General features: G+C 42.1%; 1 protein-coding gene across 2 annotated transcripts in view; it reads left to right on the top strand.

Annotated features, from left to right (window-relative positions):
- pde4d (phosphodiesterase 4D, cAMP-specific) overlaps positions 1–21,955 on the top strand; it is a 698,763-nt gene that overhangs the window by 43,428 nt on the left and 633,380 nt on the right. The gene's annotated exons all lie outside the window — the stretch shown is intronic.

The raw sequence follows: 21,955 nt of genomic DNA, 5'->3' as shown, positions 1-21,955 counted from the left end.
GCAACACAGCATTTTCAATAGACTGACTCCAGCTGTGATCAAACTCACAATCAAGCTTAATATCGCTGGCATATGTTGCAATATATTTTATATATATATATATATATAGTTCATTGTCCATTCAGAAATCTGATGGCCTTCGATGAAGGGTCGTGGCCTGAAACGTCGACTATACCTTTTCCATAGATGCTGCCTGGCCTGCTGAGTTCCTCCAGCATTTTGTGTGTGTTCTTTAATCCTATTACTAGTGAGGCAACATAGCCTTGGGAACTCCTTGTCTTTGATGAAGAGAACAATGTCTATTCCTGTAAATATGCCACTCCTTATGCCTGTTACATTTCTCTATTCTCCCCTACTTGAATGGCTCACTTTGCCATATTGCAATGGGGAGTTTGCACATCTTCCTTGCAGTCCCAATCCTTATTCCGACAAGGATAAGGGCCGAAACTTCTCTGAAACTATCCTCTAGATCCCTCTGACTGCCTCTACTGCAGTCACATTATCTTGTCTCTGACCAATCGCCTGCATAGAGACAGATAGTCTAAGGGATGCAAGTGCATCCTGAATTAACATATCCAGATAATTGTTCACCTCCTAATATGTTACAGTGTTTAGAGTTTGAACTCCAGTTCATTCAACTTGACTTGAAGTTTCCCGAGCAGCTAACACTTGCTGACTGTTTACTGCAATGGAGTCCACTAGTTCCCACATCATCTACCCAGTCATCTATTCTAATGAACTAGTTGTATTTATATTATATTAGAAATTGTCCTTTTAGGAGTACAGATCTTGCTCACATTAATGTGTCCTGATTTGAAAGAAAATAAAAGACAAATATTCACAGTCACTTATCTTGTTATTTCAATCAACTGATTCATACTGATCAGCTATCTGCCTCCTATTGCCAGACTTCACTTTCTGTGAACTGTGCCAATGATCCTTTTGCAGGATTGCTGTCACATGTCCTCTTCCTTTGTCTGTCATGAGTGCTGAGTGTGGTCTTCCTGGAGCCTCAGGCTGTATTTATGGCTCAGTTTCTGCTTCCTGTGCTCCCTCAGGCCCTCTTCTGTCATCTTCTCTTGCTGCCATATGCTTAAACCTTTTCCTTGTATTGTACTCATGTGTTAGATTCTCCTACCATTAAGCATCAGGATGTTGACAGAATCATCTCCATCCATTGGCCGTTCCATTGTCCACCACCATTTACAATGATTCAGGGAACTCCAATGCTCTCGTCTGAATGACGGTGTGGCATCGTTTGCATCTGTGAATGGCATGTTATTTATGTTGTTTGACACAATTGCAGTCCGATGTTGCAGCTTCACAAGTGGCTCCTCACTTTTATGTATGTGTGGCGCTACACACAGCAAGCCTGTCTGCATACACCATTGAACAGAGTTGTCTCCCATGCTTGATAATAGTGGTAGAGTGAGGAATATGCCAGGTCGTGAGGTTAGAAAATCTGGTGGTGCACACTTCTGCTACCAAAGACCCACTGGTTTCCATTGGATGCCCAGTTCTGAGTTTATCCAGTTCAGCATTATGGTGGTGCTATACAACACACTGGAGGGTGGAGGAGCCCGTTGAGACCACACCAAACGTCAGCCAGCTATTTACAGGAATCAAACTATCTCATTTTTTTCTACCCTTATCCCCATAATTACTCCTGGATTCTACCCCTCATTACACATTAGACACAAAAGTATTGTAGACGGTTGACCCATTAAACTGTAGATAGTTAGAATGTGGATGGGAATTAGGTTACATAAGGGAAACACATACGGCCACAAGGACAAAGGGCAAACTCCACACACACATCACCGGAGAATCAGGATTCAACATGGGCTCCTGGAGCTGTGAGTGAGTGGTTGAACCACTATGAAAGCTGGGTCTGTGCAGTGGCATCTCCTATCCATGGTTAGATGCCTTTGCAAACAAGATTGACGAGGATGGCATCATGTAGCTCTTAACCTCATGATAGTTCAAACCTTAACTTCTTCCAAATCCAATATGGCCGTTGCCTGCTTCAGGACAGTGTGCTTAGAAGTTTAACTACTCCAACCAAACCATCCAAAATGAGCGTTGCTGATATTGTGAAAGTAATGCAGGAACATTGAGAACCAAAATCATTGTTGACTGCAGAATAATTTAGGTTTCATAATCATAATCAAAAGGAAGGGGTGTCCATTTCAGTGTACGTGGCTAAACTGAAGAAATGGTCTGAGCGTTGTCAGTTCAGTGATGAACTTAGTGATAGGTAGATACTTCATTGACCCCAAAGGAAATAACACTGTCACAGTAGCATTACAGGTGCACAGATATACAAATATTAGAAGAGAAGTAAGAAAGAATAAAAAGTAAGTTACCTCAAACAGGGAGTCATCACTTCCCTGGTTTATAGGTTGACTCATTATGGAACTTAATGGTGAAGGGCAGAAATGCCGAAAACGGTTTTCAAAGCTTGCAGGGAGATTTAGACCAGTTAGAGGAGTGGGCTGAGAGATGGCAGATGTAGTTTAATGCTGATAAATGTGAGGTGCTACATTTTGGTAGGACTAATCAAAATAGGACATACATGCTAAATGGTAGGGCATTGAAGAATGCAGTAGAACAGAGGGATCTAGGGATAATGGTGCATAGTTCCCTGAAGGTGGAATCTCATGTGGATAGGGTGGTGAAGAAAACTTTTGGTATGCTGGCCTTTATAAATCAGAGCATTGAGTATAGGAGTTGGGATGTAATGTTGAAATCATAAAAGGCATTAATGAGGCCAAATTTGGAGTATTCTGTACAGTTCTGGTCACCGAATTATAGGAAAGATGTCAACAAAATAGAGAGGGTACAGAGAAGATTTACTAGAATGTTACCTGGGATTCATCACCTAAGTTACAGAGAAAGGTTGAACAAGTTGGGTCTTTATTCTTTGGAGCGTAGAAGGTTGAGGGGGGACCTGAAAGAGGTGTTTAAAATTATGAGGGGGATGGATAGAGTTGATGTGGATAGGCTTTTTCCATTGAGAGTGGGGGAGATTCAAACAAGAGGATATGAGTTGAGAGTTAAAGGGGAAAAGTTTAGGGGTAACATGAGGGGGAACTTCTTTACTCAGAGAGTGATAGCTGTGTGGAATGAGCTTCCCGCAGAAGTGGTTGAGGCAGGTTTGATGTTGTCATTTAAAGTTAAATTGGATAGCTATTTGGACAGGAAAGGAATGGAGGGTTATCGGCTGAGTGCAGGTCAGTGGGACTAGATGAGAGTAAGAGTTCAGCATGGACTAGAAGGGCCAAGAGGGCCTGTTTCTGTGCTGTAATTGTTATATGGTTATATATGGTTATATGGGTAAGAATGACTTCATATAGTGCTCCTTAGAGCAGCACTGTTGTCTTAGGCACTGAGAGATTGTTAAGTTTGTGGAATCTTACAAGAAAGAATTCCAGACATTTAAAAGAACAGTTGAAATTGCTGTATCAATGGAAACAGCAAACAGAGATACAATTGAGTTGCTTGATAGAAACTAAAGTGAGCGTGAACAAAATTGTAAAGTCTAAACAGAAGCCAGCCTGGTGAAAGAATTCTGTTTCTGTTGTAACCAATGCAGGCTTAAAGGTGAAACTTGTAGAAAATGCAAAAAAGTAGGACACAATCAATGAGCATGTTGAGCTGAAAAAATAACTGGACTGCACAGGGAAGAGTATAAGCTAAAGAGTAAAGTTGTAGTTTCAAAAAGAGCACTAATCTGCATGCAGTTGATGAAAAATCTGATAATGATGAGAATGACACAGGACTGAATAGCCTTGAGATTTACAATTTGAAACTAACGAGGCCAGCAATATGGCTTACACAAAAAGTGAACTGCGAATTAATTCAAATGGAGTTGGACACTAGCTCAACTATTTCAGTCATTCCACAAAATGAGTTTCAATGGCATTTAATAAATACTAAGCTGAAGCCTGCAGACATCCAACTAAGAACATGTGCTGGAGAAGAGATAACGCCAAGCAAATTAAGGAAGGTTTCTACATGATGCCACAACTGTCTCTATGCTGAACATCATGAAGTGTTGCCCAATAATGGACAAACAATTGTTGGTACCAACTTCTGTGCCTCTGGCTGGAAAGCATATTGGACCAAGGAAGCACATACTGCTCAGAGGGAGTGTGCAAGTAATGAGACCAGTGGTTTGACTACAACAGTTTTGTAGATAACATGTATCAGAATGTTTCTGATATGTTACTCTGTCAGTTATTTGTGAAATGTGGCTTGGTTTTAAGCCAGAAGAGTGTTCAAAGAACTTCAAGAAAGTTACAAACATTCAGATATTGTGAGTACGAAGAGCTGGTAACTACTCTGCATGCATTAAGATTATTGCATGAACTTCAAGTGAAGGACAAAAAGCTGCTTATAAAAGTGATGCAAAGACAAAAGCCCAGCTAGATAAATGGAAGGCCGGAAAAGAAAGGAGTTAATGGAGATACAAAAGCCGAAGTTTCGTCAGATGATATTGTGGATGAGGAAACAAGAGGAGAATCAGATCGTAAAGGGAAATATAGAAGGAGAAATAAGAGAATACTCAGTGAACTAAATGCACCTTCCCAAGATCAAGATGTATGTTTTGGAAAGAAGAAAAGGGAAAAGAAAGTGGAGGATAACATAAGTGCCATGTAAGTGGAAGAAGTTGCACAAGACCTAACTTATTGAGAAATTAGCAAATTCAGAGATACTCACAAACGTTGACTGATCTTTTCCACGGATGCTGCCCGACCTGCTGAGTTCCTCCAGCATGTTGTGAGTGTTGCTTTGACTCCAGCATCTGCAGAGAATTTTGTGCTCACAAGAAACTAGAAGTTGAAAAGGATAGAAGAGATAGAGTGAAAGAATGTGAGTGAGAAAGAGAAAGGCTGGAAAGAGAGAAAGAACACAAGAAAGATAAAGATTGGGATAAAGGGAGAGAAAAAAGCTGGGATTGGAAGAGAAGCAAGGATCAAAGTAAACCCCAGAGCTGTCAGATCTACTTCCAGCAATCTCAGAGTCAACTCCTACAGCCACCACTGAGGAGGCCCCAGAACCTGAGATTGTTTTCACAGCCACAAGTTTCATCTGTCAAGCAGAGCGATCCCCCTTGTCAGGAAAGATATTATCCCACAAGTGTAACAAGTACTCCACAGTGATTAAATCTTTTGGCCTGAATGGGACAATTTAAAAATTTACTATGCTGTGGATGCCTATACAGTAGTTGTATTGTATAGCATTTCTTCTTCTTTATCTCCTCCATCTCATCATCATTTGAATGTATCTTCTTTGGTGGCATATTTTTATTCAGTAACAAACAACAGTAAACACCAGACAAACCTTAGAAATTGAAATAAGCGCTTTCACAGTAGTGTGTGCTTTCGTCATGACGCCATCTTGGAATTATCTGAATATGTGTATATAGCAGTGATGCATTTGATATTGTGTTGGAGTTTATGGCTAGACTGGGAAGGATGTTGTGTATTTAGTATTTCAGTAGCATTTGAGTAATATTGCTTATATATTGTTTAATTAAGCATTCTTTTTCATTTATATGATTCTTTTTGGGCTATATGTAAAAATAAGTGAATTGCATATGTCATGATGCGTGCATTGGTTAAAGTAAAGAACAAACTAAGACTCACATCCCTTTGGCTTCTGTCTTTTTATCCAAATTAATTTTAGGTCTTGGAGTTACAAAACATAGCAGTCAGTGTTGCGAGCTCCGCAATTATTGCTTAATCTTGCCTGCATGTAATAGTACCACAACTTCTGACAGGGAAAGAAGATACCCAGGCATTGTGATGGAGAGATCTGGCTCATTGTTTGAAAGACATGATCGCAAGTGTACAACTATGTCAGGCGTTTTTGATACAAATCCCCAGAGTTCCTGTGAAGCATTTGCAAGGTTGGACCAATTCCTTGTGTCCAATTGGTGCCTAGCTGATGCCAGATGGTTCATCTGGTTTTATAATTTTTCTGTTTTAATAAAGCAGTTATCACAAGCATTGCTTGTCCCTTTCAAATGCAGTGAAGAGTTTATCATATTGTTGTAGCTCTTGAATCACAATATAAGCCAGAGTGGCAGATTTCCCTCTCCAAAGGTATTGGTGAACTTGATAGGATTTTTTACAACAAACTATGAACTTTTTCTTTTTCCCGGTATTAAAATTTTGAATTTAAATCCCACAGTTGCTAAAGTAGGTTCCGAACTCATGTCTATGTATTATTAATCTAGGCCTTTGGGTTACTGTTCTAGTAATTTGCACAATCATGATACTCCAAAATTGCTAAACCAATGGGGAAAAATGACAGAATTCTTTACTTTTAAAACATTTGGTTCAAGAGTATTAAAGACTTAATGCTTGAAAACTCACTTGGAGTTGGGTGTACAATAATTGACTGCACACTACCAGAAGCATTTTTTGTAGACAGTAGCTACTAGATTATCTAACTGCGAATGTCAGTTGATATTTCAAATGTAGTTGATAACCTTAACAAATTATAAGCTTTTAAGACTGCAGAGAGGATATAATTTGGTAGCAGCAGGATATGACTAGGGACCTAGATGAGAAAAAAAGAAACACAATAGATTTCAAAAATTGAGGGTACCTTTTATTTAGATCATTTTTGTTTATAAGAACAATTTCAATATGTAATGGATAATATGCCATTGGTAGGAAGACTTCTTCCAGTAATTGAGGGTGAAGAATAATGAGACAGTAAAATAAGGTTAAACGTAAGAAATTTAGAACATGGGTAAGGAAAATTGTTGTGTTTTGAGTTGTAAGGCTGCTAATTTACCTGCAAGGTTGTTAGTTGAGTCAGAAGCTAAATAAACATGCAAAATTAAATTCGGTAAGTAGGTGGGAGAAAATCTGATAAACGGTTATCAGAGCAGGGCAGGTAAATATATTTAAACTATTTGCTCACTTGAAAGGTAAATATCAAAACAGACCTGTTGCACCAGGTATATGTATTTGCATTGCAACTTCTGAGGCAGCGCTTCAAACTTGATACGTGGTTATGAAATACCTTTAAGTATGTCTTCTCCAAATGTGATAAAGTGCTGTAAAAGCCAATTTATTTCACTTTGTTCCACAGTTACTTGCTATTTGTAGCTGGTCTATGTTTAAATTCTTGATGTGACTCTTCGATGCTGACGTGGAATTTGTGTGATATCTTCCCAGGTGCTGTTCTGACAGTGTACTCAGATTGTTATCACCTGATTGCTAGTCCATGTTGGTCACTGGATACCTATCTAATTTCCTTCCCACCGCTAGGTTAATAAATATTTCCTCAAGTGCCCAAAGCAGTTTTCCTTAGCTGTCCCTGTACTGCTGTACTCTCCTGTATCTCCTGTAATCTCTGAAGGTTCAAGTTTCGGGCCCACTCCTTAGTAATTTCTTTCTCAAATTCATAAATCATTTCGTACTTCATGCATTTAAACCTGTTAATGCCTGAAATAAATATACAGTCATGATGTTGATAAAAAGGAGAAATACTAAGTGTACTTACAGTGGTTGAAGCAAATATAAGAGACCTAAAAGTAGGGCACAAGATATCTGAGATGAAAATGGGCCAAAAAACCAGAGCCACTGTGAGATAAATAATCTGAAAATTAGAAGTAAGTAGGAAACCAGACCTGGCCTGTAGCTTTTGAGAGTGTAATCAGATTATTTATGGAACTTTGTGGAGACTGAAAACCAGTTTTGAAATTGATTAATTTTACTTGTGTATTAAGGAATTAAGGTCTGAAATTGTTTGATGATGTTCATGTAACCTATCCATTTGAAAACTATTAAAAGTAAATCTTTGTAATACATTTTGTACACTTTTCAATGTTAGAGATGACACTGTTGTTGAATTGTAATCCTACACAGTACTATGAAGTGCGACGTATTAGAACCACTTTGTTACAGAGATTCAAGACCTTTTCTCAAAGTTCAAGGTAAATTTATTGTCGAAGTATTTATATGCCACTATATACAACTCTAAGATTCATTTTCTTGTGGGCATACTCAATAAATCTATAGAATAATGACCCTAATAGAGACAATGAAAGACCGCCCAACTAGGACATTCAACCAGAGTGCAGAAGACAACAAGCTGTGCCAATACAAAAGAAAATATCGTATCAATAAAATGAGATGAAGAGTCCTTGAAAGTGAGTCCGTTGATTGTGGAACAACTCAATGATGGGACAAGTGAAGTTGAGTGAAGTTATCCCCTTTGGTTCAAGAGGCTGATGGTTGAGGGATTAGTAACTGTTGCTGAACCCGGTGGTGTGAGTCCAGAGGCTACTGTACCTTCTACCTGATGGCATTTGCAATAATAGAGCATGACCTGGATTGTGGGGTGGTGGTGGTGGTGGGAGGCGGGGGGGGGGGGGGTCCCTGATGATTTTGATACTCCTGGTTTTAGTGCTGCACTGCTTCAGGAATGGATACCGTTCTTAATCATTCAATAGCGTTTTAGTCAACAGCACTTTCCCAGAAGAAGTGGTAGAATAGAATCTATTTCTCTTAGTTATACAGAGAAAACTTGTACCAATGTTTTGTTTGATAGTGAAAAACAAATGAACCGGAATAAATGAAAGAATAATTGAAGTAAAAATCATTTAAAATGAGTTTAATATATTCATCAGTTCAAAATCTACCATTTAATTTATCAACATGCACTTAACAATACACTGGTATTTTAAAATCAAATATTTACTATCAAGCTGGAATCAGCTAAGGGACTTTATGGATTCAAAATATACCATAGGGTTCTGCTGTACTTCAACGGCTGTGCGTAGATTACTGTTGATACTCTTTTTACCGCACCACCTATTGGTCTCAAGGAGAATGACCGTGACAGATCATACAAAAATAGACTTTTTTAACATAATAATGTTTAGAGGAATTTCTTTTCAAAGGACTTTGCAACTGAAACTAACAGACAGTAATTTTAATATTAAATTTTGACAAAACCTTAAATAAACAATCATTACCTCAGATTTTTCTTTTCCTGCTTTATGCATTTTTTGATCCTTTATGATTCCATCTGTTTTTTTCACTCTTGTTCAAGATGGTGCCTTAGGAACTTTAGCATCTACCTGATAGTCCAGAAGTCACCTTGATTTAATATCTCAGCAGAAAGAATTAGAATCAGGTTTATTATGATTGACATCTGTCATTTCATTTATAGTCACCAGATTCAAAATTCTTCACTCTTCCTTTCCAGTCCTGGTGAAGGGTCTTGCCCTGAAACATAGACTCTTTATTCCTCTCCCTAGATGCTGACTGACCTGCTGAGTCCCTCCAACACTTTGTGTGTGTTGCTCTGGATTTCCAGTATCTGCATAGAACATAGAGCGGTACAGTACGATTTTGTGCTGCACCAATTCAATTAGTAATCAAATAGCTTCATAAACTGACCCCTTCTATGTACACTGTCTATATCCTTCCATTTTCTTCACATTCATGTGCCTATCTCAATGTCTCTTAAAAGTATCTAATATTTCTGCCTCCACTACCACCCCTTACATCTTCTTTGAAATTACCCCTCTCACATTAAATGCATGCCCTCTGGTATTAGACATTTCAATTCATGGAAAAAGATACTGTTGTCTACTCTATCTGTGCCTCTCATAATGTTATAAGCCTCTATCAGACCTCCCCTTAACCACTACCGCTTCCGAGAAAATGACCCAAGTTTGACTAACCTCTTGTTACAGCACATGCTCTCTAATACAGGCAACATCCTGCTAAACCTCTTCTGCACCCTTTCCAAAACCTCACCATCCTTCTTACAGTGAGGCAACCAGAACTGTGTGCAATACTCCATATGCAGCCTAACTAGAGTTTTATAAATCTACTGAATCTCTTGGTATGTTTATGTCATGTGATGTGTTGTTTTGTCTCAACAGTACATAAAAATCACTTTAAGTTTCAATACGAAATAGAATATATAAATAGTGAAGAAACAGAGTAAAACAGTGAGGTAGTGGGTTCATGGACCATTCAGAAATCTGATAAATGAGGGGAGGAGCTGTTCCTAAAATGCTGCCTGTGCATATTCAGGCTCCTGTTGCTCCTTTCTAATGGTAGCAATGAGAAATGGGCTTGTCCTGGATGGTGAGTGTCCTTAGTGGATGGATGCAACGTTCTTGAAGTACTGACTTCTAAAGGTGTCCTCAATGGTGGGGAGGCCAGCGCACACCATGGAGCTGGCTAAGTCTGCAAACCTCTGTAGCATTTTTAGATCCTGTGCATAAGAGTCTCCATCCCAGTTAGAACCAGTTTGAATAATCCTCACGTTACACCTCTAGAAATTTGCTAGAAATTTTGGTGACATGCCAAATCTACTTATCTTCTCCAATCTTGAGTAACTTCTTGTGACTACCAATGTCCAAGTGGTGTTATGATTTTAAATATTTTTTTGAATTCCTTTCTCCATCTTTCTGTAAATAATTATACAGATCTATTGAGATGAAAGAAACATGAAACATGTATATTAATTACTTTTACTAGTATAAAATTCAATATACTCTGCAGTTGCTTTCCAGGCTTATATTTCCACAATGCATTCTGGGTAGGGAGACAACATTACCAAGCATAGCCCTATGACTTCTATCTAACAATGCAGAAAATTGTCAGGTCTGTTCTGTTCATAAAGAGCAACACAAATTGAAGCCAGCTAGCCAGCAAGAAACAATGGTTATAGAAGAACTCTTCCTGAGAGCTGTCCAAAAACGTAATTTTCCATATGTTAGAAGTGAGCAACTTCCTCCAGATATCATGAAGTGAAAGTTTCAGTCTTGACTGTCCTTGGGGACAGAATGAAAAAGTATACATTGGAGAAAGTCAACATAGGAGAAGGGAGTCGTTACTGGCATGTGAATTGTGACAACTATTTCTGAATATAGCCAGGTTAAGTCACAGAAGGAACTAATCTTCTCATCAGTGAGAAAACCATTCAATAAAAGAAACTGTGCTGATGAAAGGTGACCTGAAGTTCATAATGTTTGATCTTACCTGAAACAGAGTTCAAGGATGACAGTGGGGTTTTCTATAGGTGATACTTACATTGTTTCCTGGTGAAGAAACTTTGACTATTGTACCTTAGAACAGAGTCTGAGAGAATATGTGTTGTCATAAATTTATATATCAGGTGTTCTTCAACCTGGGTCCCCTGTACTACGTACTCACACTCAACAAAGTGATAAAAGCTCTCACTGACAGTGCTTTCAAGAGGGACTTACAAGTAGCCTTTGTACTGATGTCTAGTTTGGTTTTCATCAGAACTACTTGATCCCAGACATCATCACAATCCAGTCCAATATGTATTAGTAAACTGAAGATGGGTTGAGAATGACTATCCTTGACCTAGTGTGGCATCAAGGGACCCTTGTAAAACTGAGGTCAGTGGGTGACAAAGGGCATATAAAGTGTTGGGATTCATATCTCACATCAGGGTTGCATTGACAGAGGTCAATGCAGGACATGACTGCAAGAGTTCATCTATACAGTCTCTTAGACTGAACTACTTTCAGCTGCTTCATCAAAAGTGAGGATGTTTAGTTCAGTCTACAATCTCTCAGCAAATGAAGCCTGTCCGTATGCTGCCAGACTATGACATTGTTCAGGCATTGACTGATGCGTTTCAAGCAAAATTCATAGAATTGCTAGGAAATTGCCATCTCCAACACGAGGAAACTAACTACCCACCATAGGATATTCAAAGTAATTACCGTGACTGAGCTCCCTATCATCAACATTCTGCAAGTCATCAAGGTGGAAGGAAAAGAGCAAAATGATGGAAGCTCTCATATTAACTCTGTCTCTCTTTCCGCAGATGCTGCTAAATCTGCTTTCATTTCAAATTACCTATAGGAAAGTGGTTAACAACCAATGATCAAAGTTTTAAAGCTCTCTGCAAAATATCTGGATGTGGATGATGCCTGCCATCTGCTGGATGAGTGGGATGCAGAATTCCCTCCTTGATTAGAGAGTGACCATAATGCCCCACATACAGCAGTGAATTAAAACCTAGGAAATAATTCCAAGATGGAGAAGTACTGAGTGACAGCGATCTGCACTTCCACCTGCAGAGTTGTCCAGGTGCAGGTGCAAGAATAGAATACTGCCAAGAGACACTGACAGACCTCTGTCATCACATTAAAAAAACAGCTTTCGGGTGTTTATCTCCTTGGCATGCTGCAATAGAGGAATAGATTCTGGAAATGCCTAGAGAGAAACCTTCTCCCTCTCTTATGGGGAGTTCTGACAAGTTTTCTTAGCTCTGTTCCTCACCTCATGTTCTGATCATGATGGATGCCCACAAAAGGACCCACTTTAAGCATCCAATCAGTATCGAACCATACATACTTTCATTAATTAGTTATTCCTTTAACTATTATTTCCACACAGGAGTGCTGTAGTTACACACAAATGTGTGGCAGAGTATCAGAAAACTAACTTGTTTTCTCACTTCCCCAGTTTTGAAGAAAGGTCTCTGACCTGAATCATTGACTGTGTTTCTCTCTCCACAGACACTGCCTGACCTGCTGGACATCTGCAGCATTTTATGTATATTGTTTCTGTTTTCATTTCAGATTTTAAACATCTTCAATTCTTTGAATTTTCAATTTCTAATAATCATGAATGTTCAGAGGAGAGGTAAGCAAGTGCAGGTTCTTCATCTGAGGAATACCAATATTACGAGAACATCAATATTACGAGAGAATCTGCAGGAAATCCAAATGCCAATATTGTGTTTGGATTAACCAAATTATGAAAATGGACACTATAAAAGGACACCATAATTTGGTTAATTTGTGATACTCTGAATTTTAGGTAGTAAAAGCATCTATATATGGGAGTAATGGAAACTGTGATTTCAGGTTTTTATGGAGCAGGTCTCTATTCTGTCCCTTGCAGTTATTGAGAAATGAGTGTATGCAGCATTGCCATTAATCTGTGTGTGATTTATAATGCAATCTCTTCAGGGACCATTAGGTAGATATCAGACCTGTCTCCCAACTTTGTCTCCTCCACCAATGGCTGACAAGCCTTCCATGTCAAAGCCTGAAACAATGGAAATCCACCCTTACCCACATGCCTCCCACCCCTACCAATCTTGAAACCTGGAACATTTGGTCATCGTGTGGGTTGGTGTTAGAGTTGAGTGAATTACTGCAGCTTTTTTAGTTTATCGTGCAGAGAAAACTGGAAAATGTCTTGTTTTAGTTTAATTGTTTCTCTGAAACGTAATTTCTGCTTGAGATATTTGACCAGCGATATGAAGAATCGTTCCCACTGTGCTTATTCTTATCAGGGAAAAATACTATACAGAGTCCGTGCTAAGATCAGTAGACTCAAAAACAGTTACTTCCCCCGAGTTGTCAGGCTGATCAACACTTCTGCCCATTAACACACCGCACCAAACCGTACCACCATTGCATAGACATCACTTATCATCATTTTATTTACATAAAATCTCTCTCTCTCTCTCTCTCTCTCTCTCTCTCTCATATATATATATATATATGGCATTGGTCAGACCTCACTTGGAGTATTGTGTGCAGTTTTGGGCCTCTTATCTAAGGAAAGATGTGCTGGCATTGGAGAGGGTCTGGAGGAGATTCACAGGAATGAATGATTCCAGGTATGAAAGGGTAAAATATAAATAGTGTTTGATGGCTCCGGGTGTGTACTTGCTGGAGTTTAGAAGAATGAGAGGGGATCTCATTGAAGCCTGTTGAATACTGAAAGACCTAGATAGAGTGGATGTGGAGATGATATTACCAGAGGCCACTGCCTCAGAGTAGAGAGATGCTCATTTAGAACAGAGATAAGGATGAATTTCTTTATCAGAGCGTGGTGAACCTGTGGATTTCATTGCTAGATGATGATGGAGGCGAGGTTATTGGATCTATTTAAGGCAGAGTTTGATTGGTTCTTGATTAGCTCGGGCATCAAAGGTTACGTGCTGAAGGTAGAAGAATGGGGTTGACAGGGAAAATAAATCAGGCAAGATGGAATGGCAGAGCAGACATGATGGGTCCAATGACCTAATTATGCTCCTATGTTTTGTGTTCTTATGGTCTTAAGTTACAATAACTGCATAAACAAGATTAGCACATTGCACAATAGGTTTAGCCCTTTTGAATGTGTTGAATAAGTAAAAAGATAATTTTGATACAATAAATTAACTTAATTGATAATTGGTTTATTATTGTCACATGTACAAAGATACAGTGAAAAGTTTGGTTTTGCATGTTAACCGGAAAGTTAATTCCAAACATGAGGTATGTTGAGGTAGTACAAACAGAATAGCAATAACAGAATGCAGAATGCAGTGATACAGTTACAGAGAAAGTGCATTACACATAGACAAATAAGAAGTGTCAGCTACGACAATATAATTGAGAGATCAAGAGTTTATCATACAGGAGACTTACAAGAGCAGAATAGAAGCTGTTGCTCATCCTACTTGTGTGTGTTTTCAAGCTCGTGTATCTTCCTCCCAATGGGAGAGGGTGGGTGGGGAGAAGAAAGAATACCAGACTGGGTGTCGTATTTGATTATTTCGGCAGTATTCTTGAGGCAGTGGGAAATGGAGAACCTAGTTTCCATGGTAGTCTTGTGAACAACCTTCGCTGCAGTTTCTCGTAGTCTTGTGAAGAACTGTTGCCATACAAGCTGTAATGTGTCTGGATTGGATGCGCTCCATAGGGCATCTATAAACATTGGTGAGGGTCACTGGGGACATTCTTTAGAAGGAGTAGAGGTGTTGATAGGCTTTCTTGGTCATAGTGTCCATATAGTTGGACCAGGATAAGCTATTGGTGACATTTTCAGCTAATAACCTGAAGCTCTCAAACATCTCAAACCTCTTCACCGTTGATATGAAGAGGATATGCACTGTCAATGACTAGCTCTTTTGATTCGCTGACTTTGAAGGAAAACTTGTTGTCTTGACATCAGGCCACCAGGCTCTCGTCACCTTTCTGTCTTGTCAGTCTACCGCAGCTGTATCTGGGAGAGAGGTCCTGGCACAGAAGGTTTTTGCCTGGCCTGCTTGGGGAGCGGTTATCTGGGAGCACCATTTTGTTATGTTTACCTGTGGGATGGGATGGGTACCCCTTGAATTGGTCTGCTTTGGGGGGGATCTGTCATGTGGGATGTAGTGGGGGAACATCTTACTCAATACAGCAAGATCAAGGAGCTGATTATTCAGGTGGAAGAAACCGGGGGTCCATGAGCCAGTCCTCATTGGGGGTTTAGGGGTGGTGAGGGTCAGCAACTTCAAATTCTTTTGTAGTAATATTTCAGAGGAACACTCAACATGTAAGTGTAATTACAAAAAAAGCATTGCAATGCCCTCTACTTGGAAGCTTGCAAAAATTCAACATGACATCTAAACCTTTGACAAACTTCCATAGATGTGTGATAGACAGTTTTTTTTTGACTAGCTGTATCACAGCTAGTTATGGAAGCACCAATGCCCTTGAATAGAAAATCTTACAAAAAGTAGTTCCGATCATCATGGGTAAAGACCTCCCTACCACTGAGCACATCTACATGGAGTGTTGTTGCAGGAACACAGCATCCATTATCAGGGACCCCATCACCCATGTCATGCTCTCTTCTCGCTGCTGCCGTCAGGAAGAAGGTACAGGAGTCTCAGGACGTGCATCACCAGATTCATGAACAGTTATTACTCCTCAACCATTAGGCTCTTGAACCAGAGGCGATAACTTCACCTCCCCCATCACTGAACTGTTCACACAACCTATGGACTCACTTTCAAGGATTCTTCATCTCATGTTCTCGATATTTATTGCTTATTTATTGTTATTTCTTTCTTTAGTATTTAAACAGTTCATTATCTTTTGCACAATTAGTTGTACACTTTGTTGTGTGTGGTCTTTCACTGATTCTATTCTGGTTATTGGGTTTACTGAGTATGTCTGCAAGAAAATGAACTTCAGGGTTGTATATGGTGAGACATACTGTATGTACTTTAATAATAAATGTATTTTGAACTTTGAACTTGTAGGTAGAGTTAGAACAGAATCCGGCCACACAGTCATGAGTATATAGGGAGTAAAGTAAGGGGCTGAGGAAACAGCCTTGAAAGGCACCAGTATTGAGAATAATCATGGCAGAGGTGCAGCTGCCTGTCCTTACTGATTGCGGTCTGTTTCTCAGGACGTCAAGGATTCTGTTGCAGAGGTAGGTGCTATGTTCTTGGTCTAAGAATTTGGAGATGAGCTTGTTTAGAATTGTGTCATTGAAGGCTGAGCTATAGTCAATAAATAGGAGTCTGACGTAAGTTGTCCACTTGTTCCAGAGTTGAGTGTAGTGCCAGAGAGATGGCAGCTACCACAGACCTGTCTTGGTGCTAAATGAATGGCGATGGAGCGAGGTTGCCTGGCAGGCTGGAGTTGATTTGTGTCATGAACAACCTCTCAAAGCACTTCATGTTAATGGATTTCAGAGCTACTAGGTGGATGTTATTAAGGCATGTTACCTTTTGCTTTGACACTGTGAGGATCTTGGTCTTTTAAAAGTTGGTGGGAACCTCAGATTGGAGCAGGGAGAGCTTAAAGGTATCTGTGAATACTCTTGCTAGCTGAGTCATGCAAGATATGAAGACAAGGCTGTGGTCTCCATCTGGGCCAAACCCTTCCCGTAGGTTCACTCTCTGGGTACAGGTGTGTCAGAAGCTGTCAGAAGGGTGGTGTCACTTCATTTACTGTAAAACAGTAAACAGAGCCATTCAGCTCATCTTCTTGCATACCTTTATGTGATGTCTGGAATGAGTCCAAGTTTTCATATTGTGACCATTTTTTATAAAGGTTCTTCGTAGCCTCCGGGCTTTCAAGTTGCTATGATATCTCAAAGTGCTTCTGAACCAGTGGAGCACTTGTGACGGGTGATTACTGTCGCAATATAGGCAAATGTGGCTGGCAGCCTCACGCGTTGCAATCCCTCAAAGGGAAATCAAGCAAATGATTCGCAACTTTGTTTTAGTGATTGAGGAACATGAAGAGTTAACTTTTTAAGAGTAATAGGGAAAAAACGCTGTCATCTAGCTGGAGAGGCAGATATGAACTGATTAAGATTTCATGTGCAGACTGCTTTTAATGCTGTGGTTTTTCCTTAAATCTGCGCGATCTCAGCTTCGAGTATGAGTACTCCCTCTAGTGGCATCCTTGTTGTTAGAGCAATGAACTTGTTACATTTTGCTGGACCTGTTCCAAGATGGCATGCAATTTAGACAGCATCCTCTTTTCAGACACCGCCGTGAGAGAGTCCAGTTCCATCCCCACAACATCACTGGCCTTACGAATGAGTTTGTTGATTCTGTTGGTGTCTGCTACCCTCAGGCTGCTGCCCCAGCACACAACAGCAAACATGATCGCACTGGCCACCACAGACTCGTAGAACATCCTCAGCATCGTCTGGCAGATGTTAAAGGACCTCAGTCTCCTCAGGAAATAGAGCTGTCTCTGTCTTAGGTTGCAGGAGACAGGTAACTGGGTGTCTGTCAGGAGAAGGAGGGGAAGTGCACAGCCAGTGCAGAGCACACCTGTAGCCATTCCCCTCAATAGTAAGTATGTAACTTTAGATACTATTGAGGGGGACAGCCTACCAGGGGGAATCACAGTGACCGGCTCTCTGGCACTGAATCTGGTGCTGTGGCTCAGAAGAACAGAGAGATGAAGAGTGTGGTAATTTCTACCTTGAAAAAGGACCACTCGGCAACTTCATGCCCAAAGGAAAACAACTTCATCTGGGACGGCAAAACTGTTATTTACATACAGAGGCTTTCACTGAACCGTACTGCATGGCAGAGAAGCTATACACATGCATACCGGACAAGGAAACGGAAGTAAACACCCCCCCACCCAACCCCGGAACCAGCCTCTCTTTATAAACAGCTTCCCCTAGCGGGAGTATTGCTATATTACCATTATTCTAATTAGTATTAACTTATTTTTATAATGTTCACATTACAATACTTCTCCCCCTTTAAATTCCAACATTCCCCAAATGTAAAAGAACTGGCCAAAAAAAAATGCTGTGAATATCATTTGAAATGAGATAAAAATTTAAATAAAAGGGAATGCAACCTTAAATTGGACTATCTCCATCTGTGCAAATTGTAGTAAACTGACTTTCAACCAGTTATTACCAGTGTTGGGGACATGAGAGGGGTCTGTGTGTCCGTGTGAGAATGTCCATCCTCTTCAGGGGACCCCGACCCCTCTGCCAGCTGCCCTCTCTCTGGCAAAGTCACTGGTGGACATGCTCCCTCAGTAGTATGTCTCACCATTGGAAACTCCGTGGAACTGTCTGCCTCTGATCCGGTATCATGATGCAGGCGCACATGGTCCTGATGTCTGCAGAAAACACGCCCATCAGTCAGCTTAACAACATAGGAGACGGGACCACTCTGCTTAAGAATAACCCCAGGCAGCCATTGCTGATTGTTGTTATTGCTGAAGTTTCTCACATATTCATTGTCATCGGGTTTTAACTGTCTCTCTCGCGCATGTTGATCATGTCCCTACCTTCAGCTTTTCCTGCTTTCTCTCCACTTTTGCCTTCAAGTCCGGGCGCAGCAGGTCCACTCTTGACTTGGGCCTACGCCCATCAGCATCTCTGCTAGAGCGCGGGCAGTCGTAGTCTGCGGTGTGAAGCGGTATTTGAACAGGAAACGTGAAAGCTGAGTGCTAAGAGAGTCCCCTGTCATCTGCTTCAGGCCTTCCTTCACTGTCTCAACAGACCGCTCAGCCAAACCATTTGAGGCTGGGTGGAAAGGGGCCGTCCGAATGTGATGAATGCCATTCTGCTGCATGAACTCACTGAACAGTTCACTGGTGAACGTTGGGCCACTATCAGTGACCAGAGTGTCAGGCAACCCGTGGACTGTAAACACTTGCCTGAGTTTGTCTATGGTTGAGGGGGCTGTGATGTTGCTCATGATGTGAGCTTCGATCCATTTAGAAGGCGCATCTACCATACAAGAAACATCTGCCCCATAAAAGGGCCAGCAAAGTCCAAATGTAGCCTAGACCAGGGGTGGTCTGGCCACTCCCATGGGTGCAAAGGAGCTGGTGGTGGCATATTCTGATTAGTCTGTCATTGCGTGCATGATTTTACCTTATTCTCCAGATCCTGATCCATTCTTGGCCACCAGACGTAGGATCTTGCAAGGCTTTTCATCCGAGACACCCCTGGATGAGTCTCATGAATTTCCTCCACAATCTGTGATTGGCCAGGGGGAGGCACAATGACCCTCGCCCCCCAGAAAATGCAGCCATCCTGCAGACTCAGTTCTGTCTTGCGTTTGGCATAAGGCCTCAGTTCCTCTCCTTCCACAACACTGGGCCAAACTTGTAAAAGGAAAGTTTTGACTTGGGACAGCACTGGGTCCCTCTCTTTCCACTGCTTGATCTGGGTTGCCTTTATAGGTGTCTCTGACAGCCTCTCCAATGAAAACACAGTCTCTGGAGACACATATGTAGTAACAGGTGTCTCAGGTAAAGGTAGTCGACTCAGTGCATCGGTGTTTGCATTATCCCCACCCGCTCTGTACACTATAGTGTACTGGTAGGCTGACAATGTGAGAGCTCAACGCTGTATCCTGGCTGAGGCTAGGTAGTGTGTGGCTGCCTGAGTCTGTTGAGCTTTTCCCTGCCCAGGCTTAACTTTACCCTTTGAACTTCTGCACTTTTTAGCTAAATGTCCCTTTTTGCTACAAGCATGGCAGACAGTGTCTTTGAATTTGCAATCATTTGCATAGTGTGTCCCTCCACACCGGAAACATTTCACCCACTTTGCCCGTTTACCAATCTCCCTCCTGACTTGGTGCACTGCCACCAACTGTGACCTCCCCCCAACCCCATGTCCTTTCTGGATATGCTTGACATTATTAGCAGCCATCTCCATGCCTCGGGAAATCTCTAGAGCTTTCTTGAAAGTCAACGGTGAAGTTTCCCCTAACAGGCAGCATTGTATGCCGTCATTATTAATGCCGCATACCAATCGATCATGGAGCATGTCTTCCAACACCGCTCCGAAATCACAATGCTCCGACAGCTGCCGAAGCTTGGCCACAGAATTGGCCACAGACTGACCTGGCTTCCTGAAATGGCTGTGATACTTAAACCGTTAGACTATCTCAGAAGGTTTCAGATTGTGGTGATTCCCCATGAGCTTGACCAGTTCGTCACATGGAATTTCCCCCGGTTTCTGCAGTGTGGCCAAGTTTCTTATCAGCTTGTAAGTCTTTGCCCCACACACACTCAGGAGAATAGAGCACTTCTTAGCCTCCTCAGTAATTCCATTAGCACAGAAAAAGTGTCCCAACCTTTCCTCATACTCCAGCCAGTCCTCGTTCCCCTCCACAAATTCACCGATAGTCCCAAACGTAGCCATCTGAATGCGAGGCTCCTCGTGCCCCGCACAGCTCCTGTTCACACACCGGTGCCCTTTGCCTCTCGTCCCCGTGCAGCTCCTGTTCAGACACCGGTGCCCTTTGCCTCTCATCCCCGTGCGGCTCCTGTTCAGACACCGGTGCCCTTTGCCTCTCGTACCCGCACAGCTTGTGTTTAGACACCGGTGCCCTTTGCCTCTCGTCCCCGCACAGCTCCTGTTCAGACACCGGTGCCCTTTGCCTCTCGTACCCGCACAGCTCGTGTTCAGACACTGGTTCCCTTTGCCTCTCGTACCCGCACAGCTCGTGTTCAGACACCGGTGCCCTTTGCCTCTCGTACCCGCACAGCTCGTGTTTAGACACTGGCGCCCTTTGCCTCTCGTCCCCGCACAGCTCGTGTTCAGACACTGGTTCCCTTTGCCTCTCGTACCCGCACAGCTCCTGTTCAGACACCGGTGCCCTTTGCCTCTCGTACCCGCACAGCTCCTGTTCAGACACTGGTGCCCTTTGCCTCTCGTCCCCGCACAGCTCGTGTTCAGACACTGGTTCCCTTTCCCTCTCGTACCCGCACAGCTCCTGTTCAGACACTGGTGCCCTTTGCCTCTCGTCCCTGTGCAGCTCATGTTTAGACACGGGTGCCCTTTGCCTCTCGTCCCCGTGCAGCTCCTGTTCAGACACTGGTCTCCTTTGCCTCTCGTCCCTGTGCAGCTCCTGTTTAGACACTGGCGCCCTCTGCCTCTCGTCTCCGTGCAGCTTGTGTTTAGACACCGGTGCCCTTTGCCTCTCGTCCCCGCACAGCTCCTGTTCAGACACTGGTGCCCTTTGCCTCTGGTCCCCGCACAGCTCCTGTTTAGACACTGGCGCCCTTTGCCTCTCATCCCCCCGTACAGCTCCTGTTTAGACACCGGTTCCCACTTGCCTCTCGTCCCCACACAACCCCTGTTCACACACCGGTGCCCTTTGCCTCTCGTCCCCACACAACTCCTGTTCACACACCGGTGCCCTTTGCCTCTGGTCCCCACACAGCTCCTGTTCAGACACTGGCGCCCTTTGCCTCTCGTACCCGCACAGCCCCTGTTCACACACTGGCGCCCTTTGCCTCTCATCCCCCCGTACAGCTCCTGTTCACACACCGGTGCCCTTTGCCTCTGGTCCGCACACAGCTCCTGTTCACACACCGGTGCCCTTTGCCTCTTGTCCCTGCGCTGCTCCTCCTCGGCACTGCTGCTCATATAAAGCCACCTAACCAGCTAGCACACTGTAGCCTAGCTAAAGCTAACAACAAAAACAAAACGAGATGACACGTGCAAAAAGACCAGTTCCCCTCGTTGCCAAAAATATGTGGTAACTTCTACATTGAAAAAGGACCACTCGACAACTTCATGCCCAAAGGAAAACAACTTTATCTGGGACGGCAAAACCAATATTTACATATAGGCTTTCACTGAACCATACTGCATGGCAGAGAAGCTATACACATGCACACCAGACAAGAAAACGGAAGTAAACC

Source organism: Mobula hypostoma, chromosome 3, assembly GCF_963921235.1.
Source record: "Mobula hypostoma chromosome 3, sMobHyp1.1, whole genome shotgun sequence".
Classification (NCBI taxonomy): domain Eukaryota; kingdom Metazoa; phylum Chordata; class Chondrichthyes; order Myliobatiformes; family Myliobatidae; genus Mobula; species Mobula hypostoma.
Note: the sequence above shows the minus strand (reverse complement) of the source record. Positions and strands in the feature narration are given on the sequence as shown.